This window comes from Bos mutus, chromosome 8 (assembly GCF_027580195.1).
Source record: "Bos mutus isolate GX-2022 chromosome 8, NWIPB_WYAK_1.1, whole genome shotgun sequence".
In the NCBI taxonomy this organism is placed as follows: domain Eukaryota; kingdom Metazoa; phylum Chordata; class Mammalia; order Artiodactyla; family Bovidae; genus Bos; species Bos mutus.
The window spans coordinates 76,400,953-76,415,517 of record NC_091624.1 but is presented as its reverse complement, the minus strand read 5'-3'; the positions used below and the strand labels follow the sequence as shown (position 1 = coordinate 76,415,517).

The 14,565-nt window shown below is 36.2% G+C and overlaps 1 non-coding gene across 1 annotated transcript; it reads right to left on the bottom strand.

The window, feature by feature from the left end:
- Window positions 1-1,714: 1,714 nt before the first annotated feature.
- TRNAC-GCA (transfer RNA cysteine (anticodon GCA)) lies at window positions 1,715-1,787 on the bottom strand. Its single transcript has one exon. It is a non-coding gene; the product is annotated as a tRNA-Cys (tRNA).
- Window positions 1,788-14,565: the final 12,778 nt, after the last annotated feature.

The following is a 14,565-nucleotide window of genomic DNA, read 5'->3' as shown; positions in this document are numbered from 1 at the left end:
AGAAGGAAATGGCAACCCACTCCAGTGTTCTTGCCTGGAGAATCCCAGGGACAGGGGAGCCTGGTGGGCTGTCGTCTATGGGGTCACACAGAGTTGGATATGACTAAAGTGACTTAGCAGCAGATCTTGAGTTCATGTTTCTTGTTTTTGTTTTAAATTTTGAATACATGGATTTATTCTAATGCAATATGCCAGAACCTACTTTGGTTCCTCCTTTAATTATAAGTATGTAATTAAAGATTTTTCTCTTTCAGCACAATGTCATAAAATTTATCTTAAGCAAAATTGTTCTTATCCTTTATCTGACATGATACTTACTCCATTATTATTATAGTAAAAGGAAGGAAAAAAATAAGACTGTATGTAATTCTTCAGAACATAGTTGTATTAATATAGTGTTTTTTTTTTAATTCTATAACTACCCATTCCCAGTATATGATTAATGAGACTAGTTAATACTCTTGGCAAAATTTCAAAAACCTTGTTAAACAGTGGTTGAAATATTTTAACCCAGAATTTCACCATTCGATTTCATTATGTTTCCTTTTCCTCACCAACACCAGAGACCAATGATATAAAAGATTTGTACCTTCCCTTTTTCCTTAGAACTGCCAGGTCAGAGACTCTGGAAGCACTCCTACTAATAGAATGGGAAAAGTATGGGTCATTTGACAGATTATTGTGAACTGTGGCTTTCTGAGCTAGCGCACAGGATAGGTAGAAACCCAAAATGTTTAAAAATATTAAAGATACCTTCTTGTGCTGCTGCTGATGCTGCTGCTAAGTTGCTTCAGTCGTGTCTGACTCTGTGCGACCCCATAGATGGCAGCCCACCAGACTCCCCAGTCCCTGGGATTCTCCAGGCAAGAACACTGGAGTGGGTTGCCATTTCCTTCTCCAATGCATGAAAGTGGAAAGTGAAAGTGAAGTTGCTCAGTTGTGTCCGACTCTTAGCAACCCCATGGACTGCAGCCTACCAGGCTCCTCTGTCCATGGGATTTTCCAGGCAAGAGTACTACGTTGTCTTATTATCAGTTTTTTCATACATTTTTCCTCAAGATTTTTTAAAATCCTGATTTTTAACTGATGCTTGTTTTCCATTTTTAAGTGACTTTAATTAGCCTCATTTTCCATGACTTTGGTTACAAAATTTTATCCAGGGGGCAATAAGAATGTAATGGCTTTCCCAGGAAAGATAGTCTCTACTCTTCTATAAGAAGGATCATCCATGCTTATACACTTGGGTACCATGGTTTGAATAGATTTGTCTCTGTGGAGCAAAGACTTGATTTCTATCTATAATTATTTTTATTCTGCTAAAATTATGGTTATAAATTACATATTATTGTATATCTCATTCCTGCTTAGACACACACTTTCTACAAAGAATATAAGGCTTTTCACGAACTGATTCCTTTCTCTTTGTCTAGCTTTATCTTTCTACCTTACTTTCACTTCCAGGTGTCCTGTGCTTTAGCACTACTAAACTTATCATATTGCTGCCAGAAAAACTGGCTTCTTCTATGGTACACTGACTTATATATGTATCACCTTCAGTTAATCCCATGGCATTCTAACTTCTAATAGCCCTGAAGTCTCTCAGTCATGTCCAACTCTTTGCAACCCATGGACTGTAGCCTATCACGCTCATCCATCCATGGGATTTTCCAGGCAAGAGTGCTGGAGTGGATTGCCATTTCCTTCTCCAGGGGATCTTCCTGACCCAGGAATCGAACCCGGGTCTTCTGCATTGCAGGCAGACGCTTTACCATCTGAGCCACCAGGGAAGCCCTCTAATAGCCCTACTAATAGCCCTCTAATAGCCTTCTATATTAATGATACATTTAAATGCCTGTACTTCCCAAATGTTGGAGAACAATTTGAAAGTAGAGATATCATTTCATTCTTCTTTGTATCGCCATTGGGGTATCTAGTATACAGTAGGGTTCAAAACTTGTTTATAAATAAGTAAATTGTATCACAGACAATTAGAAGAATGCTTCAGAATGAGCTGCAATAATGTACTGACATTTTAACAAGCAAACAGAATCAACCTAAAAATTTGTATCATAGTCACAATTGTTTATGTAGAAAAATGAGTGAAAATTTGGTTAACTGATAGGAATTGTACTTTTTTGTTTCTGGTTTGAAATCAGATAGGTTTCTGCTCTGATCTCTAACTATGAATAGTTTTCTAGGACAGCTGCTGCTAATGACAAGAAGGAAAGAGCCTTACAATGCAACATTATGCTTCACTGTTGTAACAGAGACAAAAATTACTCTTTGTCAATTTAATCATAACTTGTATTTTGAACTTTTGGAAATATAATTAGTAAATATAAAACAATATAAATGCCATATTGATTTAATGTCACTATTATAGCCAGTATCAGTCAAAAGGAATCCATAAGGATCCTTAGGCATACCACATACTCATTGTATTTATTTTTAAGTTTGTTTCCAATTTAAAACTTGGAATTAGTTTCCCTACTTAAATCACAGTTATAAACTCACTATTCAGGTCCAAGCTGAGGCCTTAAAAGTCTAGTTGATCGTATTTTTTTTCTAATTTCTATTGGACTATATCTGCCTTACAATGTAGTGTCAGTTTCTATTACTGCAAAGTAAATTAGCTATATGGATACCCAACAGCCGTGAGTTGTGGGCAGTGAGGGGATGCTGTGCTAGCAGACTTGAACCACATTGTATATTTGCTATATTTTCTACTTCTAAGTGATAAGGTTGTGTTCTCCAAGTAACATTCTTATAAATATGATCTTAAACTAAATTTGATATATTATTAATTCAGTAAAATACTAAATGAGTACAGAAAAAAAATATGTATATGTCACACACTCAGTATACATACCTCTACACACATAAACACAGTGTATTTACAGCATCTTTTCACCCAGTCAAGAAAATATAGAGTTTAATATGTGAAAATTAGTTTTTAAAAAATTCAAGAAAATGAAATTTTTAAAAATAAAATAATAAAACAGGTAATTGTAGGAAAAAAGGAAAGTTTAAGTAGAAGAGCTTATTTTTGTATTTGTTCCCTGTAAATTCTTTGTTCATTCATATATTAGAAAAATTATTATTTAAGTACTTTTTGCAAAGAAGAATGTTTAAATTACGTGAATTAGTAAAGACTGTATCTCACTGGGTAGAAATGAAGTCATCATTTCCTAAAACAACTCAGCTTTCATGTTAAGTATTTCCCAGTCCACATCTTAATATCATATAGCTAATAAAACTATCCCATCTTTTATTCTTTTGTTTCTCATTTGAATTTATTCTTATATTCCATTATATAACATATCAAGAAACATTTCTGTCTGGGTGGTATTATGGTATAAGGAATTAATTAGGATGCTAAATCTCAAAATAATACACATCATATGATTAACAGGTGTTTAAGTATAGTCTACATTCTTCAGGTAAAACATGGCAAATGGAATTAAAAGTCTGTCTCTGCTGCCTTAAAAAACACCTCTAAGATAAGAGTTTAAAATTTTAAAAACACAATAATACAAACAAATTTAATAGTAGAGAGATACAAATTATCAAAAGATGTCAAAGAGTTCTGGAAGATGCAAAGTAGAGATTTAGCAAAGTAGGTAAATCTGAAACCTAGTGCCAGTAGCTTAGATAACTGTGACATGTGTCAACTCACCCACCCACCACTCTCAAAGCCTGGAAAGCCTCAGGCAGGACTTGTAGTTATCAAGTATGTAGGAGTAACAGAAGGTGCTTGACACTGAAAATAAGAGGATTGTTTCAAAACAGTAAGATTGTCTCTAGGATGTGCTATATCACCAAATTCTTTCCTGTCTTTGTATATAGCTAGGAGAGTAGGAGACCAGAGGTATAAAACATTAGAGAAATTGGATTAAAGATTAAGGCTATCAAAACAAAGAAGGCTAGAGATGAAGCACTGTTCAGAAATCATGAAAAAAACAAAACAAAACAAAACTCAAATATCCTTCCTGGACACCAAATCCCTACTCCTAAGATATCAGAACAATGAATAAAATTGGACTATCCTTTTGATAAACTTAATTGTCCTTGAGAAAATAACATATAATATGCAGGAATTCTTATCCCAGAGTCAAGCTGTCTCATTCAGCATTAACCTTTTGTCAAACCTTGACCCGTACACACTAACACAGAATTTCCATAAGATCTTCTTAAGGCACCACTCAGATAGTCAAAGATGGCCAATATATAAGGAACAGTTTCAGTGTAAAAGAGAACAAAACAAATAAAGGTGCAAATCATAAAAAGAACAGAGAAAAAATTTTAATCTCAGATATTTAAAATTTTATAGTAGATATATACATAAATACAAAAGGAGAGGTGGATGATGAAATTGAGAAAACAGGAGCAAAAAGGACTAGTAATGATCAAAAGTATTTTAATGACAGAATTAATTGCAGATATCCAACTTCTGTCTAATATCACTTTCAGAAAGTGAGACCATAACTAAGGAATGAAAACAATGACTAAGGAATGAAAATAGCAAAGATATAACAAAAAAAAAATGCCGAATAATGAAAGAACTTGATTCTCAGATTGAAAAAAGTTCAATTACTTCTTAACATATTGTGTTTTCAAAGAAGGCTTACTATGAGGCATGTTGGGGAAATTATGGTATAACCAAGTTAAAGATGTGAAACCCACAGAATGTAGACAGCAGAAAGGGTGATGGTGATCACAGCTCACATACCAAGAAAGGGAATAAAAATGGCACTTCAATTTTTGAAACAATATTGAATAGTTGGATGCTAAATGACAGGAAACCTTCAAACTTCTAGGATATAAAATTTTCCCAATTTACAGTTTTATATCCATCCAAACTATCAATAAAATGTGAAGCTATAATAAAGCCAATTTCAGATAGGCAAAATAGTTTAAGAATTATGTTCCATCTACTTGTTCAGAAGATACAACTGGAGAGTATACTTAAGAAACACATGAGAGTAAATCACATGGAAAAAAAAAAAGAAGTTCAAGAAACAAGAAACCAGACACAGAGGTGAAGAAAAAAGAGGTAAAGGGAAGCCCCAAGAAAATAGCATATAGAGCAACAGACTCATCTTGGAGTAGGCAGGTAAAAGCATGAAGACATCCAAGAAGGGATTGGAATTGATGGAAAGTTTCCGGTCATTTCTGAGTTTTTAGAAAGAAATATTAACAGGCTTGAGTTAGATCTATTAAACCTCTTAAGTAAGACAAAAGTAGCGTGAAGCACATAAAAAAACTAAATAAAAAATTTTAAAGCAGTCAGGGATGTACTGAAGGAATATACATTTGTATAATACTATAAAGATAAATGCTGTATGATATCATTTATATGTGGAATCTAAAAAATAGGACAAACTTGTAAAAGTAACAATAAGGAAATAGACTCACATATATAGAGAACAGGCTAGTGGTTCCTGCTGAGGAGAGGCAAGAGGGAGGGACAAGACAGGGGTAGAAGATCAAGAGGTACAAACTATTTTGTGTAAAATAAGTTTCAAAGATACATTGCATAACACAGGGCATAGAGCCAATACTTTACAAAAATTGTGATTCACTACATTGTACACCTGTAACATGTAATATTGGACATCAACTATATCTCCATAACAAAATTATTCAGGGATTTTTTTACTGAAGGAATATGCATTTGTATAATACACACATTATTTTCCCATAGAATTTATTATTTGCAGAGTCTTCAGGGATGAAGAGATTATCCTCTCCCTGTTCTTCCTTCACTCTGAGCTTTCTTTGGAACTGCCGGAAAACACAATAATTTGGCATGGAAAACAAAAACAAGTGGTTGAGGGTGGAAGTGAAAGTCACTCAGTTGTGTCCAACTCCGTGACCCCATGGACTATACAGTCCATGGAATTCTCCAGGCCAGCGTACTGGAGTGGGTAGGCTTTCCCTTCTCCAGAGGATCTTCCCAACCCAGGAATCGAACCCCAGTCTCCTGCATTGCACAGATTCTCTATCAACTGACTATCAGGGAAGCCCTGAGGGTGAAAGGGTAGAGCTGAAAGACCTATTAGAACTAAATTTTTGTATTTTCCTAAGACCTCGTACCATAAATTTCTGTGTATACCTTTACTCACAATCGTATCCATGGTTTGAAATGAAAATTAATTTATCTTTCCATTTCTCTTTTTCTTAATGTATGTAAACACAGTTCTTAATTTTATGCTTTAAAACAACCTTGAAATCAGAAGAGTTAATTTAAGATGACCTTACTTTTTTTCTATGAATACATATAATTAAAGGTTACAAGCAGTCAGCTTCTTCTACCTCAACTTACCATAGGCTGCAGTAGAGAAAAAGGAGGCTATTAAGTTTACATGTCGTGTCTATTTTGACTTCACTGCAGTAAATGTAAATATATCCCAGCAATCTTTCAAACAGTCATTTCTCTTTTTTCCTCATAGACACATACTGCTGCATTAAATAAGGTTTTTCTACTCTTAAAAAGAAAAGAATAGGAAAAAATCTACCAGATCCTTTAAATGCCAATTAATTGTACCATTGATTCCTTAAAATAAAATGTAATTTTTTTCCCTTAAATATCAGGAATATGAATTTAAATATGATTAATGCTTCTTAAAATTAATGATTAGACCAGCAGGTAGATGCTTCCTTAATATCTTTCCCCAAATATAGAGTGAAAATAACAGGTAGATTATGTGAATAAATATGGTAATTGAAGCCCAATGGGATTGCAAATTTAGAGTTCAATTTCCATTTTAACAAGAAAAAACACTTACAGATAGAACTCTGGGGATCAGTGCCTCTTCAGAATAACGTTAGCCTTTCCAAATTTAAGTCATAAAAGCAAGGGAATTAACTCCTCCTTTGTCTATTCCCCAACATAGAGTTCCCTTTTTAAAGGATATGCTTTGTTCATGCTTGAGAATAAGAATGACAAGAAAAATAAGAACAAGAAGAGAGGACAAAGAAGAAAAGTCAAATTTATGAATTATTCATCACTATATTTGCTCTCATAGCCTTACCATTTTAGGAGGACCTGGAATGATCGATTCAGACTTTAATGTTAATAATCATAGTATAGCACCAATTGGATACACCTCCAATTTTTTTTTTTTGACAGCTAAATTCATGTGCTTCAGACGAGAAAGTAAAAGAAGTCTTCATTGAATCAATTGCACTATGCTTCATTCTAAACCAGACAGCAGACAGCTTATGGTTCATTGATGCATTTTGCTCTATGGAGATTAAAAGTTATTTAATTTACAAAGAAGAAAAAAAAATCTAGGTTATTCAGAGAAAAGCACCCAAAATTCTCTAATAAAGGAAATTCCAGAGCCCTATATTTTCCAGATAATCATTGAATGTGTTTATTTTTCTACAGCAAGGACTATAGCTTAATGAAGCTAGTTAACTCTTCTAGAATAGTAGCCCAGCCACTGAACAATGAGAGGTATGAATTTGTCTTCCAGACATACCCAATTATGCTAAGAAATCTTGATTTGCTCCTCTGAGAAGAAAAGGTATCTCTCATTTAAGAAAGTCGCGGTTATAGCTAGTGAAGCTTACTAAAATGTATTAGAGAATAATGAAGTGAACTTTATTGAAAGGTACCCTTGGGAGCAATCCCATCATCCTCCACAGCTGAGAACAGCAAAATCGTCTACTAGCCTTTCTTAGCTTCATACAGAATGACTTTTCATGAAAAGGATTGGCAGAATGTAATTGCAGTCACCTTTTTAACTCATCTATTAATGTTGGGTGGTTCACTTGGAAACAAATAAATTTCATACATACTTATTTTGTTAATCCATTATTTTAGGCATGCTATTCTTTTCTCACATATGAGAATTATCATCATCAAGTAGATATTATTCATCAAGCATCTAATAAATGCCATTCACCATGCTACTTTCATTCACACATGCTGTTTTTGTTCCCACAACAGCCAGGCAAAGTAGATGCTATTTTATCCCCAATTAGCAGAGGAAGAAATTGTAACTCATACCGAATTTTCTATTTCTTCTCTATCATTGAAAATGTCTAGTAATGAACTAAGCAGATAGACAGTGATCCATCCATATTGTTGGCTAACTTATTACTAGTGCCTCCTAGTTTGTTGAATTTGCTTCCATTTCAGCTGGTGCAAACAGACTGTAGCCATAACAAAACTATGTAGATCTTTCTTCCTGAAGGTCCACTCAAAATATATACGCTGGAGGACATAAAGAGAGTGTGGTTAATGAAGGGATAGATGATTCCAGCAAATGATGCTGTGGTCTGTAACGAGTTTAACACCTGGCAGATAATGCAAATGGCACTGAAAATTAGCTCATTTTTGGCTTCCCCATGCACTGTTCAGTTGAATAAAATGTGCATTGAAAAGAAGTCCAATTTTTTTTTTTTTTTGTATACACATGTTTTAAATCTGAGCAATAGCTCAGTTCAGTGAATTTATTTAGAGTAATTTAATTAACTTGTTCCTCTCTTCTTGCTCCAACAGGAGATGAGTTTTACAGGTTCCAGGGAGGTTTGATTTTCACCCCTACTTGTTACTGGGCAGTTTTGCCTTCAGCCTTCTAATTTGCAACATGGTTATTTTCATCCAAGCATAAATTTCTTTCCTCTTTGGCACTTTTTCACCTTTTAAAAATGAGAATGATCCATATGGCTAAAGAATGTCAGGAAAGGAAACATTTGGGAAGAATTATATGGGATGCAGTCATTCCGGATCTTGATCATCTTATCCAGGAAAAGCCAAGTAAAAGAACAGCTATAGAGGGTTATGTGCCAAAAGTTTAGAATTCCAGAGTGTTTAGAGCAGATAGGTGACTTTAAATTACTATTTATAAAGCACCAACAAGACTCATGTGAGATGCTTGAAATGTATGAGGAAGACGAGGATATGTTTTTCATTTTATATGATAATTCATTTTAAATATTTTAGGTATAGCCTAGAGATATTTTAAAGCCTGGGGTGGAATATTCTTAAACTTTAAAGTGGATTAAGATACTATGGGTGTTTCCTAAATTATAGATTACAAATAATATTGAATGCTAAAACATAATAATTTAGAGAGTTTAGGTTGACGATGGCAGTTTACCTTAAATTCTTTTAAAGAAAAATACTGTCATGTGTAAGAGTCCATAAGGGAACAGACAGATTTCTCTAAAGTATAAAGTGCGTGTACATTCCATCTTGGTCTTTGCAGCACGTGCTTTATGGTGGTGGGGTGGAGTCATTCCAGGGATTGGTTCTTTTAGGGGTGCCATGGACAGGAAGTGCATGACTTATTTGAAAGGTAACAAATTCACCTGAAAGTTTTTACTGATACATTTTCATGTCCCTAAATGTTATAATGTTATCAAGCATTCAGAAAATGTGATTTTTTAAAAAAAATTACTTATAAAGATAAATCTTTAGTAAGAAAGATAAAGCAGAACAGCTTTTTGCCAGGTATCACAGGCCAGTTTAACAAATTATGGTCATTAAGGAGATATTGCTTAAAAAAAAAACAAAACTGTGAAGGAGCAAGTAGCCAGTTTTCTTGCTGATAGTGATATATAAGCTCAACCTGTCATCCACATTTTACTATCCATTCCTAAAAATACCTCCATGCTATAGTTGAGTAGAAGACTGTTTAACTGGCATTGAACAAGAACATCTAAAATGAACACTTAGATCCAGTTGACAATCATCTCATGGGACCAGCTGTATCTTAACTAACCTCCCTTGAAGTATGTACTTCTCAAAGCCACAGTCAGAATGTATTTATATTAAAGCACAGTAGGTATTTTTAGGTTTTTACCACACCGTGGCAATTTAGTGCCTAAATACAATTAGGTGTATATTTTTCTTCAATTTTTTTAATATATTGAAGTATACTTGATTAATAATATTGTATTAGGTGTATGTTAATAGTTGGGGCCAGCAGAGGGAGGCTTTGGTTTACATGACAGGCTCAGCTATAAGAGACAAACTCTCCAAACTGCTCAGAGGTTCATAGTTTCATATTCAGCTCTTCATGTCTCAGTTACTCATGGAAGAATTGAGGAGAAAATGAGGGAACAAGAATATAAAACCACACGGTTTACTGAAGTGAGGTAGTCACTTTAAGGTAGTTCAGTTCAGTCACTCAGTCATGTCCGACTCTTTGCGACCCCATAAACTGCAGTACGCCAGGCCTCCCTGTCCAACATCAACCCGCGGAGCCTCATCAAATGCATGTCCTTTGAGTTGGTGATGCCATCCAACCATCTCGTCTTCTGTGGTCCCCTTCTCCTCCCACCTTTAATTTTTCCAAGCATCAGGGTCTTTTTCAATGAGTTGGTTCTTCGCATCAGGTGGCCAAAGTATTGGAGCTTCAGCTTTAGCATCAGTCCTTCCAATGAATATTCAGGGTTGATTTCCTTTAGACGGACTCATTGGACCTCCTTACAGTCCAACGGACTCTCAAGAGTCTTCTCCAACCAAGTAATGGTTCAAAACCATTACTTCTTCGGTGCTCAGCTTTCTTTGTGGTCCAACTCTCACATCCATACATGACTACTGGAAAAGACATAGCTTTGACTAGGTAGACCTTTGTTGGTAAAGTAACGTCTCTGCTGTTTAATATGCTGTCTAGGTTGGTCATAGCTTTTCTTCCAAGGAGCAAGAGTCTTTTAATTTCATGACTGCAGTCACCATTTGCAGTGATTTTGGAGCCCAGAAAAATAAAGTCAGCCACTGCTTCCATTGTTTCCCCATCTATTTGCCATGAAGGGATGGGACCAGATGCCATGATCTTATTTTTCTGAATGTTGTGTTTTAAGCTAACTTTTTCACACTCTTCTTTCACTTTCATCAAAAGGCTCTTTAGTTCTTTACTTTCTGCCATAAGAGTGGTGCCGTCTGCATATTTGAGGTTATTGATATTTCTCCTGGAAATCTTGATTCCAGCTTGTGCTTCATCCAGCCCAGTGTTTCTCATGGTGTACTCTACATATAAGTTAAATAAGCAGGGTGACAATATACAGCCTTGACATACTCCTTTCCCGATTTGTAACCAGTCTGTTGTTCCATGTCCAGTTCTAACTGTTGCTTCTTAACCTGCATACAGATTTCTCAGGAAGCAGGTCAGGTGGTCTGGTATTCCCATCTCTTTAACAATTTTTCACAATTTGTTGTGATCCACACAGTCAAAGCCTTTTGCATAGTCAGTAAAGCAGAAGTAGGTGTTTTTCTGGAACTCTCTTGCTTTTTCAGTGATCCAGTGGATGTTGGCAATTTGATCTCTGGTTCCCCTGCCTTTTCTAAATCCAGCTTGAATATCTGGAAGTTCATGATTTACATATGGTTGAAGCCTGACTTGGGTAATTTTCAGCATTACTTTATTAGCATGTGAAATGAATGCAATTGTGTGGTAGTTTGAGCATTATTTGGTATTGCCTTTCTTTGAGATTGGAATGAAAACTGACCTTTTCCATCCTGTGGCCACTGCTGAGTTTTTCAAATTTGCTGGCATATTGAGTGCAGCACTTTCACAGCATCATCTTTTAGGATTTGAAAGAGCTCAACTAGAATTCCCTCACCTCCACTAGCTTTGTTCATAGTGATGCTTCCTAAGGCCCACTTGACTGCATTCCAGCATTTCTGGCTCTAGGTGAGTGATCACACCATCATGGTTATCTGGGTCATGAAGATCTTTTTTGTATAGTTCTTCTGTGTGTTCTTTAAGATATTCTATGTTTAAGGTAAGGCTAGTTCAAAGTACTAGGACAAGATCTACTAGAATATGACATAAATGTTTCAGTAATAGTTCATGGTCAAGAGATTGAAACACAGTTATCTAATGTATCTAAAGATTGCATCAACTTTACCTTTTGGCCACAATGATTCTGTGGTGTATTGATAAACCAGCCTTCCAGGGGTTAGAAGCATTTGATAACTTCCTGGCTTTAAATGTTTTTACTGTGGTTGCTTGCCTCCGTACAGAATCTGTGAATATTTAACACCAGGCTTTTGCAAGCTAGGGCTTCCCAGGTGGTGCTAGTGGTAAAGAATTCCCCTGACAATGCACGAGATACAAGAGACTTGGGTTCTATCCCTGAGTTGGAAATTCCCCTGGAGTAGGAAATGGCAACCCACTCCAGTATTCTTGCCTGGAAAACTCCATGGACAGAGGACCTGGCAGACTACAGTCCGTGGGGTCGCAAAGAGTCAGACACCACTGAGCACATGGAGGAGCTGGTAGATTACCCCAAAGGTCCCTAGATTATGCCCCTCTAGAAATCTTTATTGGTGTCTCTCTCCTTAGGCCATGACTTCTTTCCAAGTGCCAGTGCCAACCTGACCTTTGCAAGCTGGTGAGAGTTGAGCCAATATATCACTGAAATTTACATAGAAAATCTAAGGATGGAGGTTGCACTGAAGAGCCTATGTGAAAGGCACTCAGTCATGTCTGACTCTTTGCCACCCCAAGGACTATACAGTCCATGGAATTCTCCAGACCAGAATACTGGAGTGGGTAGCCTTTCCCTTCTCCAGGGGACCTTCCCAACCCAGGAATCGAACCAAGGTCTCCCACATTGCAGGCAGATTCTTTACCAGCTGAGCTACAAGGGAAGCCCAAGAATACTGGAGTGGGTAGCCCATTCCTTCTCCAGAGGATCTTCCTGACCCAGGGATCAAATCAGGGTCTCCTGCATTGCAGGAAGATTCTTTACTAACTGAGCTATCAGGGAAGCCTATAAGCACATAGTAATCTTTCCTTGATGGGATACAAGCATGGCCTAAAATGTCTTGGAAAGAGGCTGTCAATCAAGAGCAGCTACTTTAAATTCCAGAGGGAAGAGGATATTAAGCAGATTACCAAGACATGGATTTAGGCACAAATAGTAAGCAGAAGCCTGTAACCAGATTGAGGCCAAAAGGTAAGTTGATGTAATTAGAAAAAAATAATCCTGTTAAATACAAAATTTTAAGCAATGCAAATAACAAATTATACATCATAAAGGACCTTATTGTAGATGTAGAAAATTCTATTTATAAAGGCATACATCATAAATGTTCCACTTCTATAAAATATTAATTAGTTATTTAAAAACAGGTATAACCTCTAAAGATGGCAAAAATACATTTATATAATAATATAATTAATTTTATTTTTCACTCTTATTGATGTAGCCTCCGTTTGAATTTTGCTTTTGCAAATGTATTTTTCATATGAACTAATAATTTTTTGTCACTAGGCTTACATTTAATTCCTTTTAATGTGTTAATTTGTACATGGCAATTTTTTATATACTTTAGTGCCTTATCGGAGAAGGCAATGGCACCCCACTCCAGTACTCTCGCCTGGCAAATCCCATGGACAGAAGAGCTTGGAAGGCTGCAGTCCATGGGGTCGCTGAGAGTCGGACACGATTGAGCGACTTTACTTTCACCTTTCACTTTCATGCACAGGAGAAGGAAATGGCAACCCACTCCAGTGTTCTTTCGTGGAGAATCCCAGGGACGGGGGAGCCTGGTGGGCTGCCGTCTATGGGGTCGCACAGAGTCGGACACGACTGAAGCGACTTAGCAGCAGCAGCAGCAGCAGTGCATTATTAATATTAAAATTCACACATTATTTTTCTGAAAAATCTTTTAAAAAGTACTTCTTTATATTAAACATTTTGCTTTTCCCTTTACCTTCTTTTTTCCCTATTCATTTGGAGAGGATAAATATCCTATATTCTATATAACATATAGTATATGATTTTATTTATCATACTTTATTAATAATCCTTATAAATAAAAAAAACTGTAGTTTATGATAATTAAAGTAATTTTATTAAGAGTTTCAGAATATTGAGATATAGAGGTTTAAGCCCTGCCCCTTACACCAGGCATTAGAAACAGAAATCAATTATTGAATCCCAGAAGTGACATGGGAAGAAACGACAGATTGGTACTCATTGGGAAGAAATGACAGATTGGTACTCATTGGAAGAGAACAATTCTGAAAGGAATAAGAATAGAAGAAGAAAAACTGTGCTGAGTTGCTCTTTTTGGTCAGATGGGCATGAACTGGAAACTATCATGAAAAGTAGATTTTAGAAACCAGACCATTAGAAATCAGAAATGGCCTTTCCATTTGGAGTGAGGGACTCCAAAAGTTGATTTGTGAATAATTTATTTAAAACTCTGAATGTGTGTTTCCCATAACAGCAATGTAGTTCAAAGTCATAATCCAAAAATCTTATCATACTCCTAAAATAGCTGAAATTAAGCACAGAGAGATTCTGCATCCCCTTGCTGCTAAGTCACTTCAGTCGTGTCCGACTCTGTGCAACCCCAGAGACGGCAGCCCACCAGGCTCCCCCGTCCCTGGGATTCTCCAGGCAAGAACACTGGAGTGGGTTGCCATTTCCTTCTCCAATGCATGAAAGTGAAAAGTGAAAGTGAAGTCATTCAGTCGTGTCCGACTCTAGTGACCCCATGGACTGCAGCCTACCAGGCTCCTCGGTCCATGGGATTTTCCAGGCAAAAGTACTGGAGTTGGTTGCCATTACCTTCTCCAAATCTCTCATGTG